Consider the following 21,863-nt stretch of genomic DNA (forward strand, 5'->3'; position numbering starts at 1 on the left):
ACACTCAGGCATTTGCTTCTGGAACCCACTCATAATCCTGACTTTCTTTAAGGAAGAAGTTCTTGCATAGTTACCTAAGTATGTTAGTGCTGCTGTATTTCTGCAGTTTTCTGCTTCTGACCGTGTGCAGGATCCTCTTCCTTCTTATGTTGATACTTGGCTGTGTCTCATCTCGGGGTAGGAGGTGGGTAACGTGCATTTGTTGGGTACATATTGCTGAAATGAATTTTCTTCTAGTTTATCTTCTTGAATCAACTTGCTGCATGAGGATGTGAGAGCAGCTCCTGGTGCCAAAGCTGGGTCTGAAACTACCATGACAGGAGGTAGGCTTACAGCAGTTATCAGTTCAGCATAGCCTCACTTACTGTAGGACTGCATGCTGAACTGTTTCAAATGAGGTGCTTGTGTGGTTCTTGACACTGGTGGTTTTGATACCTGATGGCCTATCTTGTGAATGGAAGTTCTGTATTTACTTGGAATGTCACTGCTGATGAAGATCACAGAGAAGTCACATAACCGTGACAGTGTTAGCAGTGTCACCAGTCATGTTGCAGTCCTAAAGTAAAAGAGCATGGAACTAAATGTTGACATTAAAACATCTATTATAACTAAATGAAAAAGGTCCGTCTCCTCTTTTGGATTTTCCCCAAATGCATAGCCTGCAACAGGTGTTTATATGACTCCCTTCATAGTAGTCATTCCATTTTAATTAAATACCAGCACTTGCTGACAAGAATGTCTGTAGGTACACGAGAAAGCAGCAGAAACCAAAACTTTGCATAGCAAAGGTCACGGTAAGGAGTTTGTCAGAAAGTTTCTGAGCAAGTCAAGCTGTTTTTGGGTTCTTTTTGTCACATTTTCAGATTTCCTTAGGGGTAGGAGGACTGGCTCAGCTCATCACTGTGGTGTTTGTCATCACTTAATGTGTGGTTAGAGTATCTTACCCACTGCCTGTTTCAAGCCTAGGTTTTGATGAACTGCAGAGGGACTGAACTATTTTGGGTGAAACATGAGTAATGTCATCACTAGTAAAGAATAGAGTTTGCAGTTGTTTGTCAGGCACTGACTGATTCTGTGTCCAGGAGTTTCTGTATTTGTTCAGTGTTGGAGGTCTCTTGCAAGAAGATCGGGAAGAAATTCAAGCTGTCTGAAAAAGTGGAAGCAATCTGAATTCTAGAAGTTCTTTACAATGAAACATGTTTGAGTTTTCTTGGCCATTTGCTGTTCTTTTCCATTTCTTTCTCATTTCTTTCTCAGCCATCCATTTCTGTAATGAATTTTACATACTGTTACAAGGACCAAGTTTTCCCTTTTATTACCTTTGCTGTTTACTGTCTTGTAGCCAGATACCTTGAAAACCAGCCAGAAGCTGAATTGTTTGATGTCTGTGTTTCACATGTTGAGACCTGGGTTGTTTTTTTTTTAATGCACAGAGTTCTTGTATCTAGGCTTTGGAACATTTGCATTCTGCAAATTGTTGAAGCATAAGGGATGGTTCCTATTCACTGTTTCAGTCTATGTTGTATAATAAAGAAAGCTTTCCATTTCACTTAATAAAAATGTTAAATACCGCTTTATTTGGATAGCACTATCAATAAGTAGTTTATATAAATCTGTAGAAAAACATTTTTGAAAAAGGTGACTATTTTCAGTCTGCCTGACTTTACCAGGGGTCAGTTGTGCTTGACTGACCTGACTGCCTTCTGTCAAATTACTAGATCTTCAGCTGAGGATAGAGCTTTAGAGATTTTTTTTTTTTTTTTTTTATTTTGACCTTAGCAAGATGTTTTGGTGTCCCCTAGCATACTCCTGTTTACAGTCTCAATGGGAGGATGACTAGACAAATGAAAACTGGTTGAGGAGTAATTTTAAAGGGTGGCTGGTCAATGGTTCATGCTCTTTCTGAACAGCAGTTACAGCTAGAGCTCCTCAAGGGTCTGCTGGCTACTAAATAAAATAGTTTAATGTTAAACGTTTCTGGTATTAAGCAGTAGTTAATTAGAATCTGCCCATTGAATGGGCTTGGAATAAGCAAGGTTTGTTCACGGAATAAACATTTAATCTAAGAAAGGAAAAATGCTCTTTTTTATTGTCAAAAATTAAGTTTTAAGAACATTATAGTTATCAACGTGTCTTGTCTTTCACTTGCCTTTGGTATTCTGAACCTCAAGGAAAAGCAAAGCGATTTGTAGAGCATTTGAAGTTACTGGGAAGGGAGGGGTAAGCAGGATGCTGGGTAGTGAAACTAAATCTCAGCTTTTGTGAAGCTAGTTTCTTTTCACAAGCCTGGATACAGAAGGAAGTGAACTGTCATCTTGGACACTCGATGTAGGCAATCTCCAGAACAGGCAATGCTTGAGGCAGATTCTTGCTGCAGAAACAATATTCTGGTCTGTGAAGGTGTGGTGGTTTCATTGTGATAGCCCTTTTCATGGGTTTGGGGGAAATGCAACTTTGTTTCTTTCTTGTAACCAAGAGAGCTAAGGTGTGTTTCTGAAGAACTCCTGTGAAGAACACTTCTGTGTTTTTGAAAAGATCTGTAGTGGCCAGTAACAGACTTCTTTGTCGTGGTTTCTGTGCTTTAAGATATATCAGAATCTCAGCTTTTAGTCCTTCTTTTCCTTTGTGCCCGGGATGTGGATGTGTTACTGTAAACAACTGCATTCGTGTGCTGGACTTCTCTGTTTTGTCCTGGCTGAAACGGGTGCACACACACGTGATTGTGTGCAGCTTCTCCTGTCCTAGGGTTTGAATATTCCTGGCTTGGAAATGGATTTGCTTACATGACATCTGTAAAGGTGGTGCATACTGAAAGTGGGAGTTTTTTGGTGGAAATGGATTTGCTTACATGACATCTGTAAAGGTGGTGCATACTGAAAGTGGGAGTTTTTTGGGAAGTAATGGCCATCAAATGGTTGGTACCTTAGATCACTTCATGCTTTCATCTTTAACAAGTGAAAAGCAGTCACTTGATGTTTGGCAGCGTTGCCATAGATGAGTAGGAACTTCTTGTCTAGCTTGGCCTCTTCCAGTGGCTCACAGAATTTATTAGTTTCAGTTTAGCTGTTACTATTAAGTGCTTGAGTTAGAGATTTTATTGAATATTGTGGTGAACTAGGAGAGAAGTTGGTAAGTTCTTCCACCTTACTACTTTCAGACTCTCAGACTCTTTTGCTTTATTCACCCCAATATACAAGGAAGAGTCTCTAAAGTGAATCTTAATCAGAAAGGCAAAGATCTGAAAGAAATACTATTTTCTACTGTGTAAGACACTGGAAATTATCCACGATCAGATGAGACAAAGCATGAATACTGAGACTTGGAAAAATGGTACTGTTTCTGAGTTCTTGGCTTGCATATTGTACTATTCCTGCAGAATGTTATCACTCTTTACTAACCTTTAAATACTTCTGCATATTTCTGTTGAACTGCACTAATGATCAGAGATATATAAGCTAGCTGTGTCTGTGTTCCTTAACTAAAAGTCAAGTAGGTTGGTACTTGTAGCTAATGTTTATTGCACCTGTGTCTTTTGAGTAGTATAGGTGTTGCTAATTATAAAACTGACAGACTAAGTTCCATGATATGGAATGTTGTACTAAATTGGTGGTGCCTTAGTAACTCTTTTGTTTACTTTGTGGCCCCATTATGAGCTTATTATTGTAATTCTCTGTGAGTGCAGAGAGTGAACATCCTTTTGAGTAATATTTCAGTCGCTTTCAAAATATCAGGAACTAGGGCTGGGTTGCTGCATTTTGGAGGAAATGGGAGATGCATTTCTTTTAATCAAGCCATAGCTTCAAGCACCTGCACTGTTGCCACCTTGCTGTGAGTTAGAGCACAATCAAATAGTAGGAGCCATTAGCACTGTTCAGCAGTGATGCCATTGCCTTCAGCTTACATGCATAGTTTAACAAAATGTTAATAATGTTTGTTGTTTCATTCCCACACCACTCCCAGGGAAAAGTGGAGTATATATATTTAAAAAAAAAGTGTGTGTATATATGTGTGTGTATGTGTGTATAAATGTGTATACATATATATATATATATATATATATATATATATATATATATATATATATGAGGCTGTGAGGCTGATTAGAGGGCTGGAGCACCTCTCCTGTGTGGAAAAGCTGATAGAGTTGAGGTTGTTCAGGCTGGGTACCTACAAGAAAACTGGAGTGGGACTTTTGACAAGGGTGTGCTTTAATGGGACGAGGGATTATGGCTTTAAACTGCAAGAGGGTAGGTTTAGATTGAATGTTAGGAAGAAATTCTTACTGTGAGGGTAGTGAGTCACTGGAATCAGTTGCCCAGAGAAATTGTGCATGTTCTGTCCCTTGCAGTGTCCAAGACCAGGCTGGATGGAGCTTTGAGCAACCTGGTGCAGTAAGAGGTGTCCCTGCTTGTGGCAGGTGGGTTGGAACACGGTGGTCTTTAATGTCATTTCCAACCCAAACCACTCTGAAGATCTGAGAAGCACATAGCTATTCCTTTACAGGACAGGTATTTGCATAGAAAAGAGAAGACAAGGCCATGGTCTCAAGTCACAGAAGTGATGTTGGAGGCACTTAGAAGGAGTGGGAGATGTTTTGGGGACTAATGTGTAAGTAGCACTTTCTATGGGCAGCCGGCTGCCTAATGCCAGCTCTTCAGTTTCAGAGGCATGGAAAACTAGTGAAATTGGCACTTGTTGTGCTGCATTCAGCATCTCTTTGAAAGCTCAGGTCAGCAGTCTTCTATTCACATACCTATTTCTGATTTTTTTGTGGCTGGGGGTCTGCTTTTTATGTAGTAGGTTTTACTGAATTATTTGTGTAATCCCCAAGCTAATTGTCTGCTTTTCTTTTAAACTGCTAAATTCATCTGATTCTTTCAGTTGGCATTCTGCAAATGCCGGAATATTAAAGAGTATTCCTTTGTGTGCCATGATTATTTTATGGATTCCTAGTTTGATCCACATAGTTTGTTACACTAGTGTAGAATACATGCAGGTTAAGCTTTATGGTAGTAAAGTGGTAAGGCTGATATGTGAGCTTCAGAATATAGAAATAATTTGAAAATATCTCATCAAGTTGTCCTATAAATGGGATGCCAGAATGTGGTGTTTTCCCCCTTGCTACAGTATGTTTTTTTAAGTGTCTTTGTGCTAAGATGTTTCCATCACTGTTCAGTCCAGCAAGGGCCTATCTTGCAGCCAGCAGAGTATAGGAGCAGTAGTAACCTTTGGTGGAGCTGAGATGGTGTCTTAATCTGTGTTATCCAAATTTGCCTGCAGCTGATGTCTGAAATGATGGGTAGCATAGAGTAAATGTTGAATTATTAACATGCTAACTTTCCTGGAATCATTTTGGCTGTCATGTCTGTCATTATGGCACTGACTGCCTGTCATGCCCTTAAGCACCTTCTGTAATAATTGATTTCTTGAAAATTGACATGATCTGCTTATGTGTTAGTTTTAACATTCTTACTGACAGAATTCCCCTTTGAATTTTTGCAGGTATAGTTCAACATGTATTGTAATACTGGTACAGTGGCAAAATTAAAACAGTTTTTACTCAATAGAGATAACTGAAACTTCAGCATTGAAATATATATTGCAAATTGAGAACTTAGACTCACTTGTAATCAATAGTTTAAGTGACTTATTGTGGAATTGAAGTTACAGAATGAATTGGACATGAAAACCTTGAGTTTTTATGCTTACAAGCTGCCAAGTGGCTGCCTCTTGCCAAGTACTCTTGTGTAGATGACAAGGGAAACAGTTGAGATAGCCTCAATGCAGACACCTGAAAATGATTCCATGTGTCTAGGCAACAATACTGGAGCCTGCTGCTGGAAAAAAAGGGCAATGGAAGTTTGCTTCACTCTGCAGTTCCTAGAGATAGTAATTCTTTTAACTAGACTTCTTCTTAAAAAGTTTCTCTAGCCTGATGGAGAAGCTGAGCATCCTGTAAAAGGAGAGTGGTGTGTTTTCTGAAATAGTCTGGACAAGTCATCTGTGTTCTGAAACATGACTTTCTTTATCATTTTATGGATTGGATATTGTTTGACTACAGGTGTATTGATTCTGTTACGGTATGGGAGTACATAATTATATATTGTGTGGGATCAGCTGCTTCTCTTGCACATTGGTTGTAACTGCCTTAAAAATGCTTTGAGATATGCCTTATCTGAAATGAATCAAATCAGGCTGATTTAGGAAGGTGATAAATCTCTGTTAGCAATAAGGAAATTACTTTCTAAACAAATGGACCCTCTCAAAAATTTTAATTGCCTTTACATTTCTGTGAACTGATTCTATTAATAGTAATACAGTGTTGTTACTTCAGTAACTTTGCTAGTAATTAGAAGAAGCATCTTAATCTGGAAGAGACAAAGGGAAAGAATGTTCTAAAACTGTAATTGAGATATAATAATAACTATGTGTTTGAACAATTCCTTTTTGGAGCCTTCAGTTCCTGTATTACTTAAATTACTTCTTTAGAAAGACTGTGTGTGTAGGCTGTGAGTTGACATAACAGATGCCTGAATTCTCTCTTTCCAAGCTGCATGCTTTGCAGTAAACATTAAACTGCCTATAGCATTGTAACTCTTAATATTTGGCAGCTCATGCTACTGGTTTTCTTATGCTACCAATTTAAACTTGCTGGTGATTTTATTGTGGTGTTGAATGACCTTTTTTGCATTTAACTCCTGATGTATATAAATTTAGCAGGTGATAACATGGCTAAAAAAAGCTACAAATAGAGCCAAGTGTCTAAGTAGTGTGGCAGAGAATTTATGCCTTCTGTAACTGTCTGCACATCAGTACTGGCCAAGTTCTTGGGCTTTTTTTTAAAATCTGCTGTGAGGGCTCAGTTTTAGTGCCTTTACACCTGAAGGCTTGCATTAGAAGTTGAAGAGGAGCCTTATTCAAGAGGGGAAGTCCTTCCTCTGGTCACTGGTATCATATATAAAGCAATAAAACCCCATTCTTATTATCCCTTTTAAATTTGATACATCTTGATTTCTGTCATTGTCAAACATACCGGCATTAGTGAATTCTTGCTGTATTTTTTGTACCTGGTCCTAACTGAGGTACTGTTATTTTGATACGTGGTGTTTTTCACCCCACTTTATGGAGTTTAAATTCCTTCTGAAGTTTGGATAGACTCGTGGTCACACTTAGGGTTGTGTTATGTTTCTAAGACAGGGAAAAATGTGATTAGTTGGCATGTGTGTATTGTAATGGCTTTATTCCCCTAATATAGAAAATGTGATGCTGTTGTGCCTTTGAGAATCTTTTGTGGGATATTAGTCCTAAATACAGAATCTGTGCAGGAAGACATGCATAAACCAGGTAAAAGGGTTTTTTGGTGTTTTTTGGGCTTTTTTTTTTTTTTAGTGTCAGAAGCAGCAGAATTTTAAGATACGGTATTGAGGATAAAAAAAAATCTTAATTGGCTTCACTGATAGTAACAAGACTTGATTCAAAATGTGACCTGTTCTAAATGCATTGGTAGCCAGTAGGAGCTAGGGTAAAGTTCTCTACTCAGATAAATATTAATTTTTGAGGACTCTGGATTAAAAAATCACTGAATACTGGTCACAGATGAATTTGTCAAGGTAGCCATCTGTAATCTGTTCTTCTGAACATTTCATATGAGGCACTCAGAAGAATATTAATCTTTTGAAAGCTATCAGACCTGGACTGTAACCTACAGCTAAAGCACCTTAAAATTTTGTAGCTCAGTCACCTTTGCTGTCTTAGTAATGAAATTATACAATTCTGTCAATTTTCTTAACTCTGTATCCTACAGTGCAATGAGATTTGTAACAATGGACTTTATTATCCAAAAGCATGTACTTGCTACCGAATTAACTGATCTGAACTTTGTTGCTTTCTCTGATTTTGCTGACAGTTTTGCTGCAGGAGTTTTTTATGGTTTTATGCTTAAGATGCCTTCTTTGAATGGCTTAACTAGAAAGGGCTAAGCTTTTTGTATTGCATAATCAACAGAGGGTTTTTATTTTCAAGATTTCTTCTGAGCTTGAATAATATTATAGTTTACTAATACTTTTTCAGGCTTAGGAGTGACAGACTTTGGATGCTCAATAATAGTGCTATAGTAGATAGAATAGATGAGACTGAGGTGTGGTTTAGGGACATTCCCAGAGGACTTCAGAAAATTATTATTAATTATAATATTATTAGGTGACAGGTGTGGTGGAGTTTTTCTCATAACATCTGACCAGTGCTCAGGCTGGTTTTGTGGACATTTCAAAAATTAAGTAATTCAAACATCAGTTTGAAGGCCGGATGCTAACAAAGACAGCAAAGGACAGATATTTTTCAACTGACACATTTGTTACTGCTACCCAGGTATACTAGCTAGTTATGTGATATTAAATTTGCCTCACAGAGAAGCAGTGTAAGAACGTGCTCAAATGATAGGCACTGCAGTAATAATAAATATGATCTTAGGTTGCCCATGCATATCACTTCAATGTGTCTGAGCTGGAATTTTGACTTCCCATCAAGAAGATGAATGACTGTAGACTCTGCCCTTTGCATCAAGGCAAACCACAAACCCATACAGAATACAAACACATCTTTCTCAATTAGTGACTCCTGGATTGCTGTGGAAGGTTCAATATGTATCTAGAACTTGACTTCCACTACAACTACTTTGTAAGGTAAGATAAAAGCTAGTTAGAAACTTTTGCAGGCTTTTCTCTAGAAAGTCCTAGTGGCCCCAATAAACGTGTTTGTTCAGAGTTAGTCCTCTGTTTACAATGCTCTGCTGCTTCAGTTGAGGGGTTTTTTTGGAAGAAAACCAACATATACATGGAATATATTTTAACTGTTGAAGGTACTTCCTTCTCCTTAGTTCAACTAAAGATCAAATAACTGAAAATGAAAGAGTTTTGTACTTAGGTGTTTTTATTAAAGCATACTGGATAGATGCGCTCTTCAGCCTCCTCTCTTCCTAAAGCTGGCTGTTTGCAAAGCTGCCCAGCATAACTGATGGAGAAATGATTCCACATTGCTCTGCTTGTGCTGAGTAAAACTCTGATCTGTTACAGAATAGAGAAGTAAGTGCTTGCCAGGCATCTCCCAGTAGGCAAATGCAGATTGCATACTCACATTCTGAATTCCAGTAAGGCTGGCTTTTGGTCTTCCTTCATCTTCTGCTTGTATAATTCAACCAAGTTTGATTTCCTCGTCAGCCAGATGAGCAATCTCTGCTTCAGGCATTCACTTGTACCATTGTAGCTGTCTGTGTGTCTGCTGAGCCACAGAGTATGAACAGGAAAGGGCTGCTGAGAGCAAATATCACTTAAGCTACCATTGCTGCCGAGATACCCACACAGCCTTAATGTGAATTTACTGATCTAAAGCTTACCTGAAGGTGAGTCACAGAGAATTTAGGAACTACAAAAGTGCAAATATGTATTAAAGACAGGTCTGCAGGAGGAAGGTTCAGGATATCTTTTGTAAGATATATCTGATGCTGTAACTTATGTCTGTCATTTGTGAGGTGATGTTTTAAAGTATGGACCTAATTAGAATGCTAAGCCCATGGTGTTTTCAAGCTTTTAGGTGAGTAGGAAATAATGGTCCAACAGCATACTCCTGTTGGAAATTCATCATTTAATAGTTTAAATTACTAATTGGCTATAGAACTTTTAACTGCAAACTTCAACTTGCTTAACTCAACTTTGACTGGAACCGCAAGCAAATTTATTTCAAGGCATTTAGCTTTTCAGGAAGTTCTGGGTTTTTCTTCTAAAACACAGTGGAAGGCTACTTTTGCAGAGTTTTCAAAACCATAATATTGTATTAAGTGCTTCAAAAAGGATAAGGTGCTATATTGCTTCATAGAGTTCTTAGTTTTGAGCTTTAGTTAGTTCTCCTTACTTTAACTGATTAATATGAATGTTTTAGTGCAGCTTCCATGTTTGAAAAGGGGGGGGAAAGAATTCACCAAAAACCCCCACACTTGCAAATCCACAAATCAAGACTTTGTTCAGTCTTGATTCTGTATAGAATGAAGAACCACTTAGCAAATGTAGAGATGGATGAAGAACTCTCTCTGTAGGATGGAAGTTGTACAATGGATGAAGAACTCTCTCTATAGGATGGAAATTGTGCATTGTATCATGTAAGAAGCAGAAATAACTCCTTGTTTACTTTTGGCTTTGTCATAGAGGTACAATAAGGAAGAGTTACTGCATGAATCTGCAGCACTAGTACATTCTCCTGTGCTCTCACTTTGCCTAAAAAGTCAAGTATCCCAGTGAATGCCTCTTTGAAGAAAGGGATGTTACCTTAGGTTTGCTGTATGTTGGAGGCATGTCCTTGGTAGGTTGCAGTTTACTAGCTAACCTGTGGATACACTGCTGCTCTTTTCTTTCCCCGTCCTTCTGTCTCTTTTGCAAAATCTTCCTACGTGTGGGACCCAGCTTTCAGTTCTGGGGGACAGTACTGGCAGTGGTGGTGTCAGTTCTAGGGGACAGTGCTGTCAGAGGGTGGATCAGGGCACACCAGATTATAGCTCTTTCTCTTGATGCTCAGTCAATGAGTTGATTTGTTTGTTTGCTTATTTTAAAGCACCTGTGATTTGATTATCAATGGAAGGTCAGAGTCCAGGTCTAGCTGGTTGTGAGGCAGAATAAACACAGTGTTTTTCTGGTACTTGTCTGGCCAGAGTTTAGAAACTTGCAAAGGACTGGATGTTGTAGTGGATTTGTTTGTTTCGAACATTAGGATTCAGCTTGAGGAGCATTAGTGCTTTGCGACCAGTATTATTAAGTATGTATTTAATCATCAGGAAAACCAACATTTGGTGCCTACACTCTGTAAAATAACATGATAGGGTTCTTCAACTTTCTCTGGACTGCATAATTTCTTAATGATCTTATTTTCGAGTAGTGAGTTCAGTTCTTTAGCAGTGAATTGCTTATGATGGCTTTATCTATTTGGTCTTACCTTCTGAAGAAAATCCTGTAAACATGGTCAAATTAAATGCTTTATTAACCCAAGAATATAAGTTTTTCTCAAATAAAACCTATCCTGCTGTAGGGTGCAGGTGTCTTAGTAGCAAAAAAGTTTACTGAACTAACTTAGTCCTACTGAAATATTACACATTTACATAGTACCTTTGTTAAGCCTTTAATAGGAAGCTTTCAGCTTTATTCTTGTGATGTAATTTACAATGAGCAATCTGGACAAGACATTTACACTTGTGTATTGTGAACATTTTTGGCATTCAGATTGTTTGGAGCTGGATGTAATGGTTTGTTATCCCAAAGCTGTATCATGAATCTAAGTCTTTTCATACTGAGAGCAAACAAGCCATGCAGCTTACTTGGAGAGGTAAGAGTCACTACTGTGCAAATTAGGTAGAAGTAGTGTCCCTTCTTTGTTGTGCCATATTTAGTGGTGGAGGCTGTATCTTAAGGTGCTTTTGTGTTTTGGGACACTGAATACTGTATTCCTCACTTCTGAGAAGTGAGATAGTGTACATAGAATTTGTATAAATGCAATCATACTCTGAGCTAAAATGCTCTCAGCCCGAAGTATCTATTTTGGAATCTGCTGTATTGTAAGCAGCCTTCAGCTTATAGTCATCCTGGTCTAAGGAATGCTCTCACGTCCTCTGTACAGTGGAATCTGGGAGGGCTCAAGGCTCTTGTTTCTGAGAAGCAGAATGCTCATCTTCCAGGGCTGCTTTTGTGAGTTTGCTGCTTTTAAAGGCCACTGGCCACAGAAGCACTGAGGCTGCTGAGCACGGGGTGCAAGCACCTTGTGGTGCTCCTGGCTTGGGGATGTGCTGAAGGTGGGAGGCAGTGCATGGAGGGAGCTGTGTCCTGGCCGCGTGCTTTGTGTCTGTGCCCTAAAACCTTGTGTGTTGAAGCAGAGCTGTTGTAAACAACTTTATGAATTTGCACCAGGTGTGTTTAGTTTTACTCCCTGAAGTTCCTTGAGGTAGAACCAACTTTTTTACTGAAGCTTTTTTTACCTTCTGGGGAGGACTTTTGCCTTGTGGTTCAATACAATGATTTAGGATACTTTTTCAGAGCTCATTAATGATTAAGTGGATGCTGCTTAAGGTGTAGTTACACAATACTTGAAACAAATATGAATTGGCAGCAGCTCCCAGTTCAGCATTTCTGTTGCTGGTACTTGTCTGATCTGGCATTTCCTAAGCTGGTTTGGAGACCTCAAGTGACAGAAAATAATTGACTTTTTCTGGATTAGTTTTGTTCCTTGAATATTCCATCCTGTTGTGGTGCGTAAGAGGAGAGAATTCTGGGGAGAACTCGGGGCTTGCAGTAGTGTAGAGCTACAGGCATGGAACTTAGTGAACTCCTGCAATTCTTCAGAAGGGGTAAAGTAGTCCTTTTGAGCGATTTTGTGCCTATGACACTTGTTAGTAGTTGAAAAGCACTGCTGAGTGTTTGGAGGAGGTGAGCCATAATGAAATGTTGTCATAGCTCCATTCCTCCATCAGTGGGCTTAAAGTCAAGGTCAGCAGTAAGTCTCCTTTATCACTCAGCTCATCCAGAGTGCTGTTATCAGTTTAAAATCTTCACTGTCACTATAAAACTTCTATTTCCCTCCTGTCCCAGAGAAAGCTGGCTGTTATCCAGAATTTTTCCTACGATAGTTCCTTCTGCCAGTGTATTCTTAAGCCAATTCTGTAAGATGCAACGGTTTATAAGCTTAAATATGTAGTCCCTGATCCATGGAGGATTTTGGGTGTTTGCATCCTGTTCAAAACAATGCTGTTGTTGATCCACATATCTGAATTGTTGGTTATTCACTACTTTTACATTTTAAGGTGAATTTCTAGTTAATTTTATAGAAACTTTTTAAAGAAATGTAATGGTTTGTATTACAGAGGATCTGAAATACTTTTGCAGTTGAAGCTTATTGCTTTTGTTTTAAACTCTTGTGCATTTTTACATCTAAGGACGCAGAATAAAGAGCTCACAAATTACACATGCTGCACATGGTGGGTTTAAGTCATGTCAAACACTCAAGGAGTGTACTCTGTCATCTGAGTAGGTGAATAAAATTAAGACAGTACAGTGATGCTAGCAGGCATGCAAAAGCTATTCCTTGTGTTACTGAATTTAGGGACTTGAATGGCAGGTAATAGGCTGATGACTTTCTAAGTGCTTGTCAGCGTTGGTGAGGGAAATAGAGAAAAATATTAATCTGATTCTTTGTTAGCATAAATCTTGAATATGGTGTTTAGAGAGTTTGCTGAAAGGTCTTTGCACATCCAGGCATGGCTTTAGTTCAAACACTTCTATTTAGGAAAAAGTTGTATTCATGAAAAAATTAATGTACAAATCTGGTGTATGCCATCTGGAGTAGCTAACTACTTCCTTTGTTTCTTTCTAGGAAATACCAAAATAAAGCAGATGTTGTGTCCTGTACTGTTATCTCAAGGTTTTGCAAGTCATTCTGTTACGTGCTTCTTGGCAGCAGGAATGTAAACTAATTCTTTCAGCACTGAACTAGAACCTTGACAAGGTTAAAATTACAGGTAAGAAGGAATTCTGCCACTTGGAAATTTATGGGAATATATTATTCCTTTGACTGTGTTTTTAATTTGCCGTTTGTAATTGACTACGGATTTAATTTGAGATTGGGTAAAATGATGTTTTTTTCTACTTTAAATGTATTTGAATTTTGCTTACTGTTATTTTTTAATAGGGAGGAAATACAATTTCAAGTACAGCTTCTTTCTGTTACAATACAAAGCAGTGTTAATAAATGGGGGACAGGGAATTGTAATTTTTCACCACCTAAAATGTCTATTGACCAGATTTTGGAGAAATGATGTTCTCACACTGATGACTGTATCGTGTCAGTAAAAGTCATGAAGTGTTTTGTCCACTATGTGTTGAGATCAGTTTACTGTCTGCATGTGGCTTTTTTCCCTACAAGGTCTGTATTTCCTTAAATGCACTAACAGCAGCAGTGCTACTTAAATTACCTGTTTTAATCAGTTACAGAAGATCTCTAAATTTCCCTTACAACGTTCCTGAGCTTCAGCTTTTGAACCACCTTTTCAAGGGTAAAGGTTGATGGCTTTTTCCAGGTCAATGAAAATGTTTTGGCTGCTGGTTTTCTGTCATTAACTTTATCTGACGATGACTGAGAACTCTTGTCACACTCTGTCACCTTCTTCTGAACTCATGTAGAGGGAACTAAGAGTCAATGTTCTTTGAATCCTTTTGAACAAAAGGATAAATACGATGCTGTAAGACCATAGTAATGGGAAAAAATCCCATATCACCACAAATACCTGTGATAGAGATTGCATATTTTGGGTTGTATGTTTCTGAAAGGTTTAGATCTGTTTTTAAACTGGGACCATTTGTTTTGAAGACTCTCCTTGAAATGGATTTATTACATGAGTCTGTCTTCAGGATTATGATCAAATGAAGGTTTTTGAGTCTTGATTACACATTTCAGTATCTTTGACAGGAAGAGTTGTCTCTTTTCAGTAATGGCAGGCAGGAGTCTGGACTGTTGGTCTGAAGCAGTCCTGTCTGTCTTACTCTGAAGTTCAATAATGGATCGGTTGTAAATCAGTGACAGGTTTGTGCCAAGGAAGTGGTGTTGGTTTTTCTGCTGCTAAAATGAAAGGGAGGTTCCAATGTAGTTTGTTTTGAGGGTTTTTGTTAGTGTTGTGTTGATTGAATGCTTGTACTTATTTTGCAGTGATGCAACATGTTGAAAAAAGGCACAACCTTTTATACTGACTATATTTGAATGGACCTTTAGCACTCATCCAGCCCAACCCTTGTGTCTGGCTTCCTCAGATTTTTGTGTGAATCAAGAAACCAGCCCTCAATTCTCTAAATAAAGGTGTATTGTTTTACTGTGGTTTTGCAGACCTGCTGCAGAACACTTATTCTGGTGTTTCAGACCTGTTTAGGAATAATTCACAGGTGATATGAAGAAGTGATTCTGTGCTGCCCTATTCTCACAAAAGTGTGTCTGAAATTTTTTGTAAACAGACTTTGAAAAAGATGAGAAAATTTGTCTTAAATGCCTAAATTTAGAGCAGGGGAGAACTCACTCCCAGTGACATAGTGTCATGCTAATGGCAGATTTATACATGTAAAATTGTTCAGTTTTAATACCATTAGTGTAGTGGATACATTTTTCTTGAAAATGTGAGGTGCTGTTTCTGTAGTAAAAGCTGGCTGTTGTTTGTTAGATTGATGATTGAAAAGGAGCAAACTAAATTTAACTCAAAGTACTTGGTCCTTTATTGAATTTAGAGAACTAAAACAGCAATTCTGCATAGAAATAATTAAAAACTTTATTTGTGAAGTATCACTTTTTTGCTAGGCTAAGTCTTTGTAGTTTCCAAGGGCCACCTGTGCATCTGTTTTGAACAGCCCATAAAGAAGTGAGAACCTGCTTATTGGCTGCAGGAAATATGAGCAGGTATGGACAAGGAATTTTCACCAATTATCATAGGAAATGAGTCTTGTCATGGTGTGGTCAGTAGGGATAGGCAGCAGTACAGTGCAGACTTCCACGTGGTATATTAAAGGCACAGAGAGTTGCAGAGTTTGAGTTAAGGACAAAATGTGATTTCAAGGATGATAAGCTTGCGCAGGCAATATCTGAGTTAACCAGGTAGGCCTATTTCACTGCAGTGCCAGTGCACCAAATTTCTGTTCCAAGAAAATGGTACAAGAGCATGAATGCTGACTTAGGCTGAGCTGTCTTTACTTCTAAAGACTTTAGCTTCCATCCTGTTCCTGGGCAGGTGCTGGCAGCAGGAGTCTGCTTTGCCCTGTCTGGGCCCAGCCTTGTGTTTGCTGAACCAGCCTGGATATTTGCCTATTGTTGTGTGTTACTTTCTGTGTAGCTACTCTGTACCTCAGATAAACCATTTGCAGGTAACAAACGGGATTAATTTCCCAGTCTCCATAGTGTTTGGAGGAAGCCTTGGAGGTAAAGAAAAGCTGAATGTGTAACATGAAAACCTAAGATAAGTGACATGAGGACATTGACAAGAGAATGACCCTGCATACTTCTTCAGTTAAGTGCCCAGCATTAGTGCTAACCTGAGCTAAGGGCTGCTGATAATCAGAAGTCGTACTGGCACACATGGAATTCTGTGTAGCTAAGAAAAGCACTTCATGTTTTTTAAAGTTTTCATTTGGCCACAGAACTGTGTGAAGTTGATTTCTGCAACTTGAATAAAAAGGAAGCTGCAATATAAAGGGTCTGTGACTAAAAAATACAGCAACCTGGGCACTGATGGTCTTGTACTAAGTGCAGTAATTAGAAAGCTAGATGAATAGTCCACTTTCAAGATTTCTGTGAAGTTCATCTTGAATATCTGAGGTATGATCTCTAACTTTTGGCTGTTGAGCTGCATTCCAGGAAAATAAGAAGCCTCAGTATAAAGTATGCAGCATGCCCATAGGAGACAGATGGTTGCCACATCAGCTGAGCTGAAAAATCTGTAGTTAAGTAGCATCATCCATATTTTAGTCAAGTGCAAAAAAGCAGACTATAAAACTAATCTCTGAAAGGACCACAAGCATGTTTTTCTTGTGGTAACATAGCTAGAAAGGTTATAGCCCTTAACCTAGCTCCTGGTGCTCCTTTCCATTTCTTTGTCTTTTCTGTTGAAGGTTACAGCCCCCTTGGATCTGCTGTCTAAGCTGCTGGCTTCCAAACCCACTGCAGTCAGAGTCGCAAAGTTTCAAAATACTAAAGCTAACTTTGCACTTCTTCAGTGAAACAGTTCAAAGAGTAAGGGCAAAAACACCTCAGCCAGCAGTTCTGAAAGAAAAGAAACTGCTGGCACAATGTAGTAGTGATGAGTAGCTGAGGCAGAGCAGAAGCGTTCATGTTTTCAGGTACTGCTACTGACATTGAAAATAGGTGTAAATGTAGAGCATTAAATTATGCCTGTGATTGTTTTGTGCCTCCAGACCAATTTGAAATAGCTGAAGTTCATTCTGAAATCTTCATCTCCTTTGTAACTTGCTGGTTTAAAAGTAGTGTGGTGGGGGAACGTGGTATTTTGTTTATCTTTGTTATTTGTTCTTTTCCCCAACTGCTGTAACAATGTTGTGCTGAATCTAATTTAAAAATTACAGTTGTAGCTCCTAGGCATGTATGCTACCTGGTAGTAGGGATGGCTTGCAAAATGTTTTTCAATTCCTGGTTTAGAAGTCTCTTTGGCTTCTTTCTCGACACCCTGGCAGGAAAAGTTTTTGGTAGGAAGCTCAGTATTGGCATTTTATGTTGATAGTTATTTTCTTTCTGTCAGTATCTCTGGTCAGCTGACATCCTTCCTAAAGCCAACACCCATGGCCACAGATTACCTAAAACCAAACCCAAATCCTCCAAATAAAACCCAGGAATGGTAATAACTCTTCTTCTGTGTAGTTCATTTTTAAATGAAAATAAAATAATCAGATCTTATACTTAGGTTGCAGTAATTTGTTTGGCAGTATTTGTGGCTACATAGTTAGAGTAGCTGTTACAGCCGATCTCCAATAACTATTGGCCTAATACAAATTCATGTAGTGCAAGTATTTTTAAGGTCAATAAGTTAGAAGCAAGACCAAGTTTTCTGGGATCAAAAATTAAAACTATCTGCAGTGTGTGTGGACAGATGTACTGTGTAAAGTCTATATGTGCACATAACACACTAGAGAGAGACTGCAGGGTGGATACAGAGGAGCGTTCTACCAGGACTAAACTTTGATTTTATTTTTTTTAACTTAAACCAGAGAAGTTATTTCCTGCACTTTCTATAAATTTTGAAATTGTTTGTCGTGGATACTTTGATTATTTATTTGTCATTTACATCTTTAATATCTAGTGCAGCATTTTTTCTTTTGAAATGTCATTCTTTTTTTATAGTGGAGCACATGTGCTTTGTAACAGGAAACTCTGGCACTGTTTCTTTTCCACAGCACTGACTTATTAGAAATGACTAGCCTGTTGAGTGAATCCTTCTGAGGAAGAGACATTTTACAGTACACTTTTATAACCTAAGCCCAAAAGATTTATGTTGGACCATTCTCATATTATGAAAAGATACAGTATTGCCTTTGGGACTGTTAGCCATCAAGGTGGTATTAGTTTAGTTCTGATGTTTTTTATGAAACTGACATGCGATGGGAAAATTATTTTATAGTATCTACAAAAACTTTGATTATGGCTTTTAGACCTTTGTAATCTAATTATGTGTTGGTTGCTGTCATGGTTTAACCCTAGCCAGCAACTAAGCACTGCACAGCTGCTTGTTCACTCCACTTCCTCCCTCCCCAGTGGGATGGGAAAGAGAATCATAAAAACCAGAAAATTCATGGGTTGAGACACAGGCTTCTTAATGGGTCAGGGAAGGAAGAAAAAGAATTAAAATATGCAAAACAAGTGATTCACAATGCAACTGCTTATCATTTGCCAACCAATGTGAGCAGTAGCCCCTGGCCAGCTTTGTACCCAGTTTATACATTGGGCACAAGGTCATAGATTTTGGAGTGTCTCTGGCCACTTTGGGCCAGCTGTCATGGCTGCGTCTCCTCCCAGCTACTTGTGCCACTCTGGCCTTCTCCTTTGGCAGGATATGAGAAGCAAGAAAGTCCTTGACTGATATAAACACTACATAGCACACTGATATTTTTAGTTGTTGCTATCAACTTTATTCTCATACTGTATCCAAACCACAACTCTACACCAACCAGCTGTGAGGAAGACAATTAATTAACTCTATCCCACCTGAAAGCAGGGCTGTATCCATTTGCATGCTATCAGGTCCCACGCCTTCCAATACACCCAAGTAATCACTATCACCTTTCCTGTATTTTGATATGTACCCAGAGATACCATTCCCATACTGTGTGGGCCATCCCTTCAGAATGTTTGTTGAGTTTTAGTCCATGACTTTTGGCTTTGTCTGTTGTAGTAGTCTTTCAGGGCAGGAGAGAATGTGTGGAGTGTTGGATTGTTTTATGCTGAAGCCAGCGCTAGTTCCATCACTGCTATGCATGTCTGGTTCTATCATCAAAATTCCATTCTTCATTAGGCTGGGTAATGCTATTACAATACCCTTGATATGGCATCCAACAGCAGTTGGAAGTGATGACCTACAGTGTTTTATAGCAGACAACATAGTACAGTTCAGATCATTCGCTGTTCTCACCCAGAATCAAATGCCCTGGAGGTACCCATAAGACTTCCCCATCCCTCTGTGTTACCCACCAAGTGCACCCAGTTCCTTGAGCAAATGCAATCCTGTGGATGATTGCTGCGTCTCCTGTTCAGGTTCTTTACCTTTTTAATTCTATGGCAAAACCAGTTTACAGAAGGATTTGAACTACTTTTGCCTCTCTCAGCAACTTCTGTTATTGTATTGCCTCACACAATATTGCCATCAATGTACTAAGAGCTTTGCTTTGTTTCAGTACTGTTAATATCAGTCCATGGCTAATAGTAGGTCTGTGTTTCCACCCCTGGAATTCCAGGTGTGCTGGATGGACCTGCACTCTATTGCCAGTGGCTTGAGAAAACTGCACTAGCAGTATCAATTGTGGCATACTGCTTGACTGCCTCTGACTCCAGTTTGTATTGAAGTTCCAGCAGATCTGGCACTGCTGGACTCAGAGGTGGCATGGCTTTGGCCAGGCCATGACAGTGTACTGTTAGTCTGCACTGGCCATATGGGACTGTTAGAGGGTGAGTGATTCCTGCTGATCACTCCTTGGCTCTCCATATGGCAAATCAACTTATGGATGGTGTCAGGGTGTCTTGGTTGGTGTCATTCCATGGCCAGTGCACCGTTGTGATGGCAGCTGTTGTTCTTTGACCACACCAGAAGTGTCTTCCAGGAGATGGGGTGAGGTAGATAGCTGTTTCATTTCTACTGTCTCCAAGACAGCTATAGCAAAAGCCCAGCAGTACCTTTTGAGTCCTTGGCAGCACACCCTTGTGAGACAGTCTAAGCAAAGGATGCTCTAGAGTTTCAGTGCCAGTCACAATGGAGTGCTTTTGCCACTCATTCCCTGTCAGGCTCACTTTCACCTCCAACAGAGTTAGCTGTTGGGATTGCCCTGCCACTCCAGAAACAGAGATGGTGCCTGCCCCTGTGCAGCAGTGTTTGCTGGAGCCTTTGACTCCTGTGGCTCTGCTGTGCAGGGTCATCCAATCCACACAGTCCACTAAAGCCAGCTGTTTGTTTCCTCCACCTGGCTGGAGGCAGGCCCCTCCAGTCCTGGCTGTAGTATTCAGTTCTGGGCCCCTCAGTTTGGGAAGGAGTGTGAGACGCTTGAGCATGTCCAGAGGAGGGCAACAAGGCTGGTGAGGGGCTTGGAGCACAAACCCTGTGAGGAACAACTGTGGGAGCTTGGGTTGTTTAGCCTGGAGAAAAGGAGACTCAGAGGTGACCTTATCACTCTCTACAACTTCTTGAAGGGAGGTTGTAGTCAGGTGGGCATTGGTCTCTTTCACCAGGCAGCAACTCAGAATGAAAGGACACAGCTTTAAGCTGCACCAAAGGAAATATAGATTGGATATTAGGAAAAAGATTTTTACAGAAAGGGTGATTAAGTACTGGAATGGTCTGCCTGGGAAGGTGGTGGAGTCACCATCCCAGGATGTGTTTAAAATAAGACTGGATGTGGCACTCGGTGTTAGGGGCTGGGGTAGACTCGATTATCTTAAAGGTCTCTTCCAACCTAGTGTTTGGTGTGATTCTGTGTGTTCACTATTTATTCACTTCTTGTAAATGTGAATCAGAGTCCCTTGAAGATCAGCAATAAGAGTAGCCCCTCTATTCTGTCTGGGGAGCTGCCCACTAGAGGCAGGAGCAGCAATGTCCCGCAATAACCCTCTCTTGTGATTTTCCTTGCTATTTCCCCACTCATGCCTCTAGGGTCAAGGTAGATTTTTCCATCCCACTTCCTCATGTCCTCTCTGTGGTCACACAGGGTGGCCTGTGTTGTTTATGCTTACTTCTAAGAGCTGGGATGCTAGTCCATACAGGTGGGGAATAGGATGCATAAGCCTTCCTTATCCACAGCCAGGATACAGGCTGTAGTGAGGAAGAGGCATTTTGTTTGTATTATGGGAGTTGGCCAATTTGTCCACCATTTGTCCCTCTCAATCTTTCCAGGTCATACTTCTAATGAGTTGGTGTATGACAGTGGTGCATCCCATTCCACCACATGGGTCGTGTACGCTTGTCTTCATCTGGGTCTTTGGATAACTGCTTGTTGTTATCATCCACATCATCATAAATCCACATCACCATAAATCTCCTCCAGTGTGGCTAATTGCCTCAGATACTGGATGCCTCTGTCCATGACAGTCAACTTGCCTGGGTGGCATAACATGTTCCTTGAAGGAATACCTTTCCTTCATACCTGGAGTCACTTCCAGAGGCTGAGGACTTGTGCCCCTTTTCCAGTTCATTGGTTGATGCCCACCTCTATAGAATGGGATGCCAGCTGTTTGGCTTCTCTGTCCTCTAGTTCCAGGTTACTGGGCCTGTTATTCCAGCATTGGAGCAACCAGGTGATGCGCTTGCCTGGATGATGACTGGAATCTTTTTGCAGATGTCACAGCTCACTCAAGGATAGGGATCAGATGATTAACTATATCTTTTATTTGTTCTGCCTCTTTCCCCACCTCTTCTCATTATAGCCCTGCTGCTTCATCCCTCACTAAATGAGCTTCCCTTTGCATATCTCTCTCCTTATGTATAGCAGGGGCTGATACAGGCACGGGTTGGTGCTTTGGTTCAGCCACAGTGCCTGTCTCTGGGTTTGGAGTAGCCCTGTGCCCATCATTTTCTCATCACATCCAGAGGC

The 21,863-nt window shown here is 39.8% G+C and overlaps 1 protein-coding gene across 2 annotated transcripts in view; it reads left to right on the top strand.

Moving 5' to 3' along the window:
* The window catches only part of PPM1B (protein phosphatase, Mg2+/Mn2+ dependent 1B), a 61,374-nt gene that overhangs the window by 11,456 nt on the left and 28,055 nt on the right, over positions 1 to 21,863 (top strand). For both annotated transcript variants that reach the window (XM_054279776.1, XM_054279775.1), the window contains exon 2: positions 13,402 to 13,546. The gene's annotated coding sequence lies outside the window, so the exon portion shown is untranslated. The remainder of the gene's footprint in view (positions 1 to 13,401; positions 13,547 to 21,863) is intronic.

This window comes from Melozone crissalis, unplaced genomic scaffold (assembly GCF_028551555.1).
Source record: "Melozone crissalis strain CALT ecotype California unplaced genomic scaffold, PUWL_Pcris_2 ptg000027l_1, whole genome shotgun sequence".
NCBI lineage: Eukaryota > Metazoa > Chordata > Aves > Passeriformes > Passerellidae > Melozone > Melozone crissalis.